Raw genomic sequence first — 13,896 nt, forward strand, 5'->3', positions numbered from 1 at the left:
TGAGAAGTGCAACAAAGGTTTATCAGACTGATTCCTGATGCAAGGCATGAAGGAAGACTGGATTGATTAGGAATATATTCTCTGGAGTTTAGAAGAATGAGGGGTAATCTCACATAAGCCAATAAGATTCTAAGAGAACTAGCCAGAATAAGCACAAAGAGAATGTTCCTGCTGACTTGAGAGTCCAAAACATGGGGTCGCAGTTTAAGGATGCTGAGTAAGCCACCTAGGACTGAGATGAAGACAAATTTCTTCACCCAGAAAGTGGTAAGCTTATGGAATTATTCTCCTCTGAAAGCTAATACCTGATGAAGGAGCAGCGCTCCAAAAACTAGTACTTCCAAGTAAACCTGTTGGACTATAACCTGGTGTTGTGTGATTTGGCACCTCCAAATCATGACATCTCCACAGGAAGCAAAACACTGAATGTTTTCAAGAAGGAGTTAACTAAAATTCTCACAACTAAAGATACCAAAGGGTATGAGGAGAAAGTGAAAACAGGATACAGGTAGCTCTTCCATAATGTGATGGCAGTGTGCTTGTACAACTGAAAATTATAGAAAAATCACACTTCAGAAACAGCACTTAAACTGTTAGTAATATAATCATGTTAAAGCTGACGCATTTTGAAAGTCCACACTTTATAAACAGTGTCCCCAATTTGTCAATTGCATTACAGTGAACTTGTGTGAATGAAACGCTCATTATAGCAGAATGACATGTGTTAAGTTCAATGATCAGCGATGATCATAATGAAAGCTGAAGCAGACTCAAAGGTAGGAATAGCCTTGTCCTGCTCCTGTTTTCTGTGATTCTATGTTTGACTTCAGAGTCAAGGTGAACGTGACACACTTGTCTATATTCAATCATTTTTTGGAAGTTTTACATTCTGACATTGTAGTGAAACCATTCTGTATGGTATTGATCACATTTGATAACTTTGGTTTATTAGTTTTGCCAGTGAGAGAAAGGTAGAAACAAAATTTTGCAGCCTTTTTTTATACAAAAAGCCTGGGTATACTGCTGGTCTCCTTGCACATCTGACAAGAAACTGCACAGAAACAACATAAATAAACAGACTACATTTGTCTATTTATCTTCCCATTTTTCAGTGTCGTTGAAGGACCCCAGTATGTAATTTATTGCCAGTGAGCAGGAATACTCAATAATCCCTGTGGGCACTAACAAAGGTTTAATTAACATTTAGTCGACTCAGGATTAGCAGGAGTGGAGCCCTATTACACCTCTCCCACACTCACCACTGGAATCCCTAAACAAATACTTTTGAAAAGAGTTCACACAGTAGACTGGATTTTAACAATGTATACAGAATTTATCCTGCTGGGAACATTTGCCAGGACCTAGAGGTCACCAGGCCCCTAATTACATTTTCACTGGGAATCATCATCACTGCTCCATGAAAATTTGTCTGATTTCCTAACTATGTGCCCCATCAACATGGTTTTTCTCTGGTGTAAGAGAAGGAAATTAATAGGGTGACTGGCCAACTGTTTGCTGTGTCTCAGGCCACCATTGTATTTACCAGTAGGTGGCTCTACAACTCCAAGACCAGGGATACTGTACTGAGATTCTGGCTGGATACTGTATTTTCTGACAGGTCTAAAGTCATTTGCATTGGGACACCTGAGTGTAACAGATATCGCTTCGCAATGAGAGACATCTCCATTATCAGCATTTAATATTGTTCTGTTTTTTTAATTTTCTTTTCAAACGTGGATAAATTCCCAGGATCTGATCAGGTGTACCCGAGAACTCTGTGGGAAGCTAGAGAAGTGATTGCTGGGCCTCTTGCTAAGATATTTGTATCATCGATAGTCACAGGTGAGGTGCCAGAAGACTGGAGGTTGGCAAACGTGGTGCCACTGTTTAAGAAAGATGGTAAAGACAAGACAGGGAACTATAGACCGGTGAGCCTGACCTCAGTGGTGGGCAAGTTGTTGGAGGGAATCCTGAGGGACAGGATGTACATGTATTTGGAAAGGCAAAGACTGATTCGGGATAGTCAACATGGCTTTGTGCGTGGGAAATCATGTCACACAAACTTGATTGAGTTTTTTGAAGAAGTAACAAAGACGATTGATGAGGGCAGAGCAGTAGATGTGACCTATATTGACTTCAGTAAGGCGTTCGACAAGGTTCCCCATGGAAGACTGATTAGCAAAGTTAGATCTCATGGAATACAGGGAGAACTAGCCATTTGGATACAGAACTGGCTCAAAGGTAGAAGACAGAGGGTGGGGGGTGGAGGGTTGTTTTTCAAACTGGAGGCCTGTGACCAGTGGAGTGCCACAAGGATCGGTGCTGGGCCCTCTACCTTTTGTCATTTACATAAATGATTGGGATGCGAGCATAAGAGGTACAGTTAGTTAAGTTTGCAGATGAGACCAAAATTGGAGGTGTAGTGGACAGCGAAGAAGGTTACCTCAGATTACAACATGATTTGGACTAGATGGGCCAATGGGCTGAGAAGTGGCAGATGGAGTTTAATTCAAATAAACGTGAGGTGCTGTATTTTGGGAAAACAAATCTTAGCAGGACTTATACACTTAATGGTAAGGTCTTAGGGAGTGTTGCTGAACAAAGAGACCTTGGAGTGCAGGTTCATAGCTCCTTGAAAGTGGAGTTGCAGGTAGATAGGATAGTGAAAAAGGCGTTTGGTATGCTTCCCTTTATTGGTCAGAGTATTGAGTACAGGAGTTGGGAGGTCATGTTGTGGCTGTACAGGACATTGGTTAGGCCACTGTTGGAATATTGCATGCAATTCTGGTCTCCTTCCTATTGAAAAGATGTTGTGAAACTTGAAAGGGTAAAGAAAAGATTTACAAGGATGTTGCCAGGGTTGGAGGATTTGAACTACAGGGAGAGGCTGAACAGGCTGGGGCTGTTTTCCCTGGAGCGTCGGAGGCTGAGGGGTGACCTTATAGAGGTTTACAAAAATTATGAGGGGCATAGATATGATAAATAGACAAAGTCCTTTCCCTGGTGTCGGGGAGTCCAGAACTAGAGGGTATAGGTTTAGGGTGAGAGGGGAAAGATATAAAAGAGACCTAAGGGGCAACTTTTTCACGCAGAGGGTGGTACGTGTATGGAATGAGCTGCCAGAGGAAGTAGTGGAGGCTGGTACAATTGCAACATTTAAGAGGCAGCTGGATGGGTGTATGAATAGGAAGGGTTTGGAGGGATATGGGCCGGGTCCTGGCAGATGGGACTAGATTGGGTTGGGATATCTGGTCACCATGGGCAGGTTGGACCGATGTACATGCTGTACATCCCTATGACTCTAAATGAATTCCTTGTATAGACAGACGTGGATGCTGAAGGCTACGGCAACTTCTATTGCCCAAATAATACCACCCTAATTGCCCATGACTGAAAGGCTTGTTAGGTGATTTGGACAATTAAGGGTATGGAATGACAGAGGCCAGGGCAGGTAAGGAAATCCTTCACTAAAGGCCATTCGTGAACGAGGTAGGATTTTACAACAACCACCACATGGTCACCATTGGAGTAGCTTTTTAAGTACTGAATGTTGTTAAATTTATTTTCATCACCAGCAACGGTAGAATTTGAACCAAGGTTCACAGGGCTTTAGTCTGGGATACTTTATTGCTAGTCCAATGACATAACTGCCACAATGTCACCTACTCCCCACAGCCACTCCTCAACACCACAGAGATCAGTGTGGGAGCAGTCACAGGCAAAAAGTGTGACATTCTCCAAAAAGGGAATTTAGACAAAAGACTATGGTTCAAATACTATTTCTCTCATTATGAAATTTGTAAGCTTAGGATCTTAGACAAGGGGTAAAGGGTTCTTATAGAGTCATACTGTGTAGAAAGAGGCCCACCATGAATATGCTGGCCAATAATCACCAAACTAAACTAATTTTATTTACTTGAATTAGCCATACAGGAGCTCAAACAAATGATCATGTAACACTGCATGAATGTAGGTCATGGACTCTTTTATAATCTGCATTAGGTGTTTGACTCATCCTCCAGTCAGGAGGTTAGGTATCAGTGAATTCCCAGGTGTACCATCGGCTTTTGTTCTTTCTCATTCAAACATTCTAATCCATCGACTGTTCCCTCTTCAATTCACTTGCTAGACTCTTTGAATCAGAGTAATCTGTGTAGGTACCTTCCAGTGGTTGTCACGGCTACTCTGTTTAAGGTGACCTGTCCCATCAAGTTTCTCTTTTACTTAGCTTACCTAATTCCAACTTTTAACAATAGTTTTTTTAACTACTTACATTGCAATTATTGTCATTAACATCATTATCATCATCTCTCCCCAACTCCTCAAAATCCGAATTCCACAGTTTGCCTGGAAGTCTATCTGGTCAGCCCAATCTGACTAACTTGAATTTCATTCTAGATTAAATTGGTGCTGGAAAAGCACATAAGTTTAGGCAGCATCCGAGGAACAGGAAAATCGATGTTTCGGGCAAAAGCCCTTCATCAGGAATCATTCATTCAGTATTCCATGTAGTCTGGGTGTGTCTGCACCACATAGAGTCACAGAGATGAAGAGCACAGAAATAGAACCTTCGGTCCAACTAGATATCCTGACCTAATCTAGTCCCATTTGCCAGCACTTGGCCCATATCCATCTAAACCCCACCTATTCACATACTCATCCAGATGCCTTTTAAATGTTGCAATTGTACCAGCCTCCACCACTTCCTCTGGCAGCTTATTCCATACACGCACCACCCTATGCATGAAAATTTTGCCCCTTAGGTCCCTTTTATAGCTTTCCCCTCTCACCCTAAATCTATGTCCTCTAGTTCTGGACACCCCACCCCAGGGAAATGACTTTGTCTATTTACTGTATCCATGCCGCTCATGATTTTATAAACCTATATAAGATCACCCCTCAGCCTCCAGGGAAAACAGCCCTAGCCTATTCAGCCACTCCCTGTAGTTCAAATTCTCCAACATGGGAACATCCTTCTAAATCTTTTATGAACCCTTTCAAGTTTCACAACTTCCTTCCAATACGAAGGAAACCAGAATAGCATGTAATATTCCAAAAGTGGCTGAACTAACATCCGATACAGCTACAACATGACCTCGCAACTCCTATACTCAATACTCTGATCATACACAATCTCATTTCTTGGCTTGAATAAGAATCAATACCTCCTTGTTTCTTTTGGACTTCAGCTGCCCTGACAATACATATGCATTCTTTCGGTCTGGTCCTTTAAGGACTGTCGCCTCTGCTTGTTTTTCTCTTATCTGTACTGTCAAACACCAGTTTTTTTTCTTGTGTTTTGAGCTCACTACTTCTGCTTTTTGAATTTGAGGTTTGCATTATCCACATTGTGTATAAAATTATAGTACAGAATCTTTGCTGGCCCCGCATAAATGTTGGCTTATTCTGTTGACTTTCATCCTTGATTTTTTAGATCTTTTCCTTTTTCAAATGGCTGCCCTTTGTCAGAGATTTTCCCTTTGTGGAGCTTCTTCTGTTTAGAGTCATAGAGTCATAGAAATGTACAACATGGAAACAGACCCTACGGTCCAACCTGTCTATGCCAACCAGTTATCCGAACCCAATCTGGACCCACTTGCCAGCACCCGGCCCATATACCTCCAAACCCTTCCTATTCATATACCCATCCAAAAGCCTTTTAAATGTTGCAATTTTACCAGCCTCCACCACTTCCTCTGGCAGCTCATTCCATACGTACACACCCTCTGCGTGAAAACATTGCCCCTTTGGTCTCTTTTATATCTTTCCCCTTTCACCCTAAGCCTATACCTTCTAATTCTGTACTCCCCCACCCCAGAGAAAAGACTTTGTCTATTTATCCTATCCATGCCCCTCATGATTTTATAAATTTCTATAAGCTTACCCCTCAGTCGCCGGCCCTGCAGGAAAAACAGCCCCAGCCTGTTCAGCCTGTCCCTATAATTCAAATCCTCCAACCCTGGCAACATCCTTGTAAATCTTTTCTGAACCCTTTCAAGGTTCATAACTTCTTTCTGATAGGAAGGAAACCAGTATACACACAATATTCCAACAGTGGCCTAACCAATGTCCTGTACAGCCACAACATGACCTCCCAGCTCCTGTACTCATTACTCTGACCAATAAAGGGAAGCATACCAAACGCCTTCATCACTATCCTGTCTATCTGCAACTCCACTTTCAAGGAGCTATGAACCTGCACTCCAAGGTCTCTTTGTTCAGTAACACTCCCTATGACCTTAGCATTAAGTGTATAAGTCCTGCTAAGATTTGCTTTCCCAAAATGCAGCACCTCACATTTATTTGAATTAAACTCCATCTGCCACTTCTCAGCCCATTGGCCCATCTGATCAAGATCCCATTGTAATCTGAAGTAACACTCTTCGCTGTACACTACACCTCCAATTTTGCTGTCACCTGCAAATTTACTAATCATACCTCTTATGCTCATATCCAAATCATTTATATAAATGATGAAAAGTAGTGAACCCAGCATTAATCCTTGTGGCACTCCACTGGTCACAGGCCTCCAGTCTGAAAAACAACCCTCCACCATCACCCTCTGTCTTCTACCTTTGAACCAGTTCTGTATCCAAACGGCTAGTTCTCTCTGTATTCCGTGAGATTTAATCTTGCTAACCAGTCTCCCATGGGGACCCTTGCTGAATGCCTTACTGAAGTCCATATAGATCACATCCACTGCTCTGCCCTCATCAATCGTCTTTGTTACTTCTTCAAAAAACTCAATCAAGTTTGTGAGACATGATTTCCCACGCACAAAGCCATGTTGACTATCCCAAATCAGTCCTTGCAAATACATATACATCCTATCCCTCAAGATTCCCTCCAATATCTTGTCCACGACCGATGTCAGGCTCACTGGTCTACAGTTCCCTGTTTTGTCCTTACCACCTTTCTTAAACAGTGGTACCATGTTAGCCAACCTCCAGTCTTCCAGCACCTCACCTGTGACTATCGATGATACAAATATTTCTGTAAGATGCTCAGTAATCACTTTCCTAGCCTTCCACAAAATTCTAGGATATACCTGATTAGGTCCTGGGGATTTATCCATCTTCATGCGTTTCAAGACATACCGACTTCCTCCTCTGTAATACAGAAATATTTCAAGCCATCGCCATCTATTTCCCTACATTCTATATCTTCCATCAACCTATTACGCATCTTTAAACCAGGTAGGACTTGAATTGCAGTCTCCAAGTTCAGAGACAGAAACACTCTCACTGCACCACATGACCCCTTCAGTTTCTGAGTCAATACCCTGTGCTGGTTTGCAGCATTTTCTGAAATGCCCTTCATTTTCAGGTCTGCCTGCTGGACACTCATTGAGTTTGTGTGTTGACTCATCAGGTTTGGATAAAGTCACCATTGTCCTAGAGGGCTGTTCTCCCATTAGACAAAGAGAGAGAGAGATGTTTCGTGGTGTTTTAGTCTGAGGGTCATCACACCTCAGGCAAGGGACAAAGTCAAGAAGATGGAACCTTCATGGTGACCACAACCAGTGCAGGAATTGAACCCACACTGTTGGCATTGCTCTGCATTGAAAACCAGCAATCCAGTCAACTGAATTAAACCAAACCTCTTGTTGGCCTATACCAGAGGTTAAATATGATAATCTAGTCCATGATGTTACTTCCTGCTCTTTTGGAATTTTGGCAGACTTTCAGGAAGGTGACAATGCCATCTTGAGGCCGATCCATCCAATTGAATTTCTTCTAAAAATAAACTGATTCCAGGCTCTGACCTCAGCATTAATAGCATATTGAATATAGCATGAGCTTCTCCTTTAGAATCTTAGAATTTTACGGTACAGAAGAAGGCCATTCGAACCATCGTGTCTGTAATGACTACTAAAAGAGCTACACAGCTAGTTCCATTCTCCAGATCTATCTCTAAGTTCATTACTTTCAGATATATACATCCAGCTCTCTTTTGAAATCTCCTATGGAATCCAGTCCCACCACTTTCTCAAGCAGCACATTAACAGAGAGTTGTTATTAGGAATTAGAAATAAGTTTCTCCTCATCTCACTCCTAGCTCTCTTGCTGACAATCTTGAAATTGTGAGCCCTAGTTACGGACATATCAACAAATGGAAACAAAATATCTTTTTGACTGAAGAAAATCACAAAACCTTTCATCCCTGACATTTAATATCATGCAATGTCTTATTAACTCATCTGTTACATGCCATATCTGTAGCATCCAGCTACTGTGTATAAATCTGTCAAAAACACTTCAGTTGATTTCTTTTGGTGCTGGGAATTTTGATTAAATCCCATTCTCTCTATGGCCACATTCAACTTTATACTGAAGTATGTGTCAAATGTTTCAAAATTAAGCTTCGAAGTTGGTATTATTTTCTTCTACATCCTGCTCCATAAGGACATCATCAGGTGAGGTGCCAACTGCATACAGAACATATGAGCTTTCCAGAGCTCCCACTTCTGCCTTCATTGTGGATCTTCAGCATTTCAAATTGCTGTACCTCACTGAACTGGGTAATTACTACAAAATGTTTCCTTTCCTTGTTCGAAACCTTCCAATTAATTCTGATTGGCCTTTGGTGTGCTTCCATGATGCTGTTTTGTCTTCAAAGTCTACCAAAGATCTGTTTTTTGGAGATATCTCTCTTTTCTCGATGTGCCTCTTGGGCTGTGATCTGACTTCACTTCAATGATTTTGAAGTCTCCCTCATTGTCACATACTCTAACATGGTTCTTGTTCTCAATAGACTTTATGAGCGTATTACACCATCTTTTGTTTCTCTAGCTGTTGGGTGTTCACACTCATTGAGGCTGCTTTATTTTACTAGGCTGTCACTCTTCTTGATTTCTAAGGCTTTCGCACTCTTTACATTAATGTAACACTCTTAATGCACAGATCTATGTTGCTCAATACAGCTCTCTAGTGCTGTAAGTTAGAACATAGGAGCAGGAGCAGGACATTCAACTAACAAACTTACTCCACCCTTCCCAAGACTACTCCCATGATTAATTCAAAGCTCTCCTGAATTGAACACACTACATTTAAAATACTAAAAGCAGTTTTATACACTAACAAGGATTACCTGTGTGAAAATATCAGTTGGTTACACCATTTTCTTTCCAAATCAGTGTAATGTTTCCAGGAAACAAATTGCAGACAGACTTAGTGAATTAGTAATCTCCTCTCGTCCAGGTAAAGCATTTGTGAAAGATCCTCATGACAGGAGAAAGTGTCTTATCGTTCTACCTTACTTAAAGATGACCGTAAGCATTAAGCCATAGTGGCAGACCAACAACAATTAGAATGAAAGAAAATGCTGGAGAAACTCAGCAGGTCTGGCAGCATCAGTGGACAGAAAAACAGAGACAATGTTTTGAGTCCACTGATTCTTCATCAGAACAATTACAATGTGTTAGGTACAGATAATGCTATTGCTGCAGTCAATAAATGCACTTAGCCAACAACAGATGTGGTTTGATGCCACTGTGCAACAGCTGTCCAGAATTTCTTCTCATCTGAGAAGAACATTGGCATAGATGACAGGACATCTGGTTCCAACAGCTAATCCATACCCTAGAACTAAAGATAGATGACCAATGAGATGCTACAATACTACAATGCTGTCAGCTAGGGAGCTGTGAAGAACTTAAACAAATGCAGAATATTGATGCAGCGCACAAACAACTAAGCAAAAGGCAGTTTTCAGGAGATGACCAAGCTTTCCATTTTTTTAACATCAAATGCTATATAAATGTATAAGGCAATGCAATGTTTTTAGAAGTACATTCCGAAAAGCTAAGATAGACAAAAAACATAGTGCCAAAACATTACCACTATACATACTAAAAGACAGGTACTCAGCAATAACATTCCACTGTATAATGTATGAGAAACCATCTCTCAGCACATATGGACCAACAATTCTGTGTATTGATGGAATTACACTGCAACGGCAATTTGTAAGCTTATTGGGACTTTCTGATATCTTCTTCTTGGCAGATGCCAATGGGCAGGATAACCAACATACTGTCACAAACTCATGAGATTCAAACTGCGCCCATTACAGTGGAACAGATCATACATGGTGCAATTGTATCAGTTGAAGATATTCTCAAAGTTGTTCAGATACATTTTGAGGCGAGTGAGAGTGAACAGTTGCAATTGACAAATGCTAAAATAAGCAAATACAGAGTTGCAAAAAAACATTTTCCAGGGATAGCCTAATATTAATGATGTTCCTGAGGACATTTGTTCATTCGGCCATGTAGAGAGAAACCTGATATTTAGACGTGCATCATTTTCAAAAGGAAATAGGTTTTAATTTTAAAAAGCAGGGTTTTTGTTCAAGAAAAGCATTCTTTCCTGATGCACTTTGAAGGAAGTGGTCAAAAAGTGTGGTGCTGGAAAAGTACAGCTGGTCAGGCGGCATCTGAGGAGCAGGATCATATTCCTGATGAAGCTCTTGTGCTCAAAATGAGCACAAGAGCTTCATCAGGAATATGATCCTGCTCCTTGGATGCTGTCTGACTGGCTGTGCCTTTCCTGCACCACAGTTTTCAAATCTGATCCCCAGCATTTGCAGTTTTCACTTTCTCCTCGTACTTTGAAGAAAGACTATCAAATTGCAAAACATTCAAATGTGACACCAGGCAAAGTAGAGTTGAAGACCAATATTTTCCCATACAAGCAGAAAAGACTGGATGTTTGCACACAGATGGGAAATAGGAGCTGGTGGGCTTTAGGGTCAGAAACTTGTCTCTGGTAGGAACTTCAGATTTTCACAAGTGTCAACCTTTAATTGGGATGGAGACACGTTTCCCACCCACTTAGAGCAAAATGAATGAGGTGGAGCAGGTGGCATTCAGTTCCTTGCAACCATCACGGAGGCTGTCAGTTGTCCAATAGGAAAGTCTGCTGCGTGTGCCAAAGCCTTCCACAGCAGCAGAGAGAAATGAGGTTTCTCAGAAAAGACCTGAGACAGGAACCTTTCACTTCATTGATGCTGGCCTGGAATCGATTAGTGGATGCTTAACAGATCAATAACCATATGTTAAATTAGGCATGAAAACATTTTCTAGAGATTTACATGGGCATTATAGTAAATTTGTAGTTTAGCACATACCTGAGTTTCCACGTTTTCCCCTTTATGACCCTTTTGTCTAGAAGTCAGTTTCCAACCGGGGAAGGACCCAGTACTTTATTTTAGTTTAAACCCATGATCAAATCACCCATTCCATCATATAAACAACAAATTACAACAAACCGCTCTTGTTTGTTTCAAACAGACCTCCACCAAATCATCTGTTTCACCAATTAAAAGAGCAACTAATGAGCACTGTCTGTCGGGATAAAGAGGGGGAAGAATTAAATTAAAATAGAGTGGAAAGGGAGAATGCTGCTCTTTTTTCAAAATCAAAACTGTTTAATGTGCTGTGACAGACCTCTGGAGCAGATAGGATCTGAGCCTAGGCCTCCTGTCTCAGAGGCACTATCACTACACCACAAAAGCCTCTCCCATCCCCTCTTTCTTTTACTTTGGTTTTAGTAAACCTCCTTACAGTCCATGTCACTGAGTAAACATTTACCAAGTTACAAGCACTACCCACCCATCAGTGATGTGATTACATAGCTCTGAATTTTAGCACTACCAAAACAGCAGTGTTACTACTTCTTTACTTTATTCCCCAGCACCAAATAACCTCCGCCTCCAATTAAGTGATCAATATACATGCACAGCCTCTCAGGAATATTGCAATGACAACAAAAGCAAGAGAACGGTAGGGAGACAAGAGAGGAACTAAACTGAAATGGATTTGGAGGGGAGAACACATCTGTAAAACATGAGGTCCAAAATCACAGTATGCTTTCAATTAAGTCTGGAGCAGTTCTATTTCACCCTTTAATGGACCTACGTTTTTAACATTGACAGTGGAAGCTAAAGGAGGGAAAGTTATCTACACAGTCACTAGCATCACAGATCCAACACCAAGATCATGGCGTACAGAGTTGTGACACAGTCAGTGTGAGCGGCTCAGGATTAGATTACTTACAGTGTGGAAACAGGCCTTTCGGCCCAACAAGTCCACTTCGACCCGCCGAAGCTCAACCCACCCATTCCCCTACATTTAACCCTTCACCTAACACTACGGGCAATTTAACATGGCCAAGTCACCCAACCTGCACATCTTTGGACTGTGGGAGGAAACCGGAGCACCCACAGGAAACCCACCGGTTTCCACCCTTCTAAACAGCTCTGTGATATGGACTGTCTACAGCAGATACCTCAAGCCATTGGAAACTTACCACCAATGCTGTCTGTGCAAGATCCTGCAAATCCCCTGGGAAGAAAGACACATCAACACCAGCATCCTCGACCAGGCCAACATCCCCAGCATCGAGGCACTGACCACATTTGATCAGCTATGGAAGGCTGGGCACATCGTTCACATGACTGACATGAGACTCCCCAAGCAAGTACCGTGCTCCCATCTTCAAAATGGCAGAAGAAACCCAGATGGATAGAGAAAGCGCTTCAGTGATACCCTCAAGGCCTCACTGGCCAAGTGTGTCATTCCCACAGACACCTGAGAATCATTGGCCCAAGACTGCTCAAAGTGGAGGTGTAGCATCTGGGAAGGCGTTGAGCACATTGAGACTTGTCGTCGGAAAACAGCGGAAGCCAGGCGAAAACAGCAAAAGTGGTGCGCTGCCACCCCAATGTACCACCCACCCCTTCCTGTGACCGAGGTGAAACAGAGTTTGCAGTAGCCACATTGGTCTGTACAACTATCTACAGTCTCACCCTGAGTCTGAAAGAGAGTCATCTTCATCTGCGAGGGACAACCAGTGATGACGTTTGCAGTATGGGACCTGCTAATTTTGAAGTTACTGCAGCAAGGGTAGATTTCAGTAATGAGTTCAGTCCTTTATTAATCAAAGAGAAAGGAAAGAAAGTAAATCTGCAAGCAAAAATTGACTTCATTAAATATGAAATAATTGCAGTTGTTAATATAGTTTAACCAGTAGGTGGCATTTGCAGGTCTCTTGCCAATTTAAGCAAAGGTTGACAAATATTCATAAAACTTCCGTTAATACAGGAAACACCCAATCCCCAGTGAAGAGTGATAGATTGTTTCAGACTCAAGTCACTGGATGTTGAATACGACAAATTCGGTGCTTACTAAATCAAATTTGTGTTTATTTTGAAGCTAGAAGCATTCAAAGGTGAGTCGCAATAACTTTTCAATAGTACTTTTAATATTTTTAGTATATTTTTAAAAATAATCTTGAAATCTATAGATCTAGTAGCATAGAGTAGCATAAAGCTAGTGGCAAGTGCATAAGTCAGATTTAACTCCAATTCCAGGAACAGAAATAGTTGTTGGGAGCTTTATCATATTTATAATGCAATAAGTCATATAATAAAGTATAGCTGGAAAATAAGCGACATGTATTATCTTTGAGATTTATGTTCCAAGTGGCATTGTATTGTCAGCAATTTAAATCTTGCAAGTAGATTGCAACAATAGGACATGAAATGTTTCTTACTTCCTACATTGGTTTACTATAAGTTGCACTGAATTTTATAATTGTTGCAAAATTGTGTGAAAGAATTTCAAGACAACTTTTTTGATGCAGTGGAAATTGATTGGTAACCAGGAAAACATTCATGACAGAATAACTTGGCCATGTTGAAGACCAAATGATTAAGGATTTAGATGTCAAATTCACATTTTCATTTGATGTGTTGTAAACTTTGCTGTAGTTAAAAATAGCAATAGCAGAAGCAAAATTGGACTTCGAAATATCTCAAACTGTTAACTGTTCTTGCAACCATGCATGCAGAATCTCCTCATTCCTTCTGATTAGACTAATTTGATTCTTTTGT

General features: G+C 41.2%; 1 protein-coding gene across 1 annotated transcript in view; it reads left to right on the forward strand.

Annotated features, from left to right (window-relative positions):
- The first annotated feature begins 13,129 nt into the window (after window positions 1-13,129).
- The window catches only part of apbb1ip (amyloid beta (A4) precursor protein-binding, family B, member 1 interacting protein), a 156,876-nt gene continuing 156,109 nt past the window's right edge, over window positions 13,130-13,896 (forward strand). The window contains exon 1 of the mRNA XM_060825006.1: window positions 13,130-13,232. The gene's annotated coding sequence lies outside the window, so the exon portion shown is untranslated. The remainder of the gene's footprint in view (window positions 13,233-13,896) is intronic.

Source organism: Hemiscyllium ocellatum, chromosome 5 (genome assembly GCF_020745735.1).
Source record: "Hemiscyllium ocellatum isolate sHemOce1 chromosome 5, sHemOce1.pat.X.cur, whole genome shotgun sequence".
NCBI lineage: Eukaryota > Metazoa > Chordata > Chondrichthyes > Orectolobiformes > Hemiscylliidae > Hemiscyllium > Hemiscyllium ocellatum.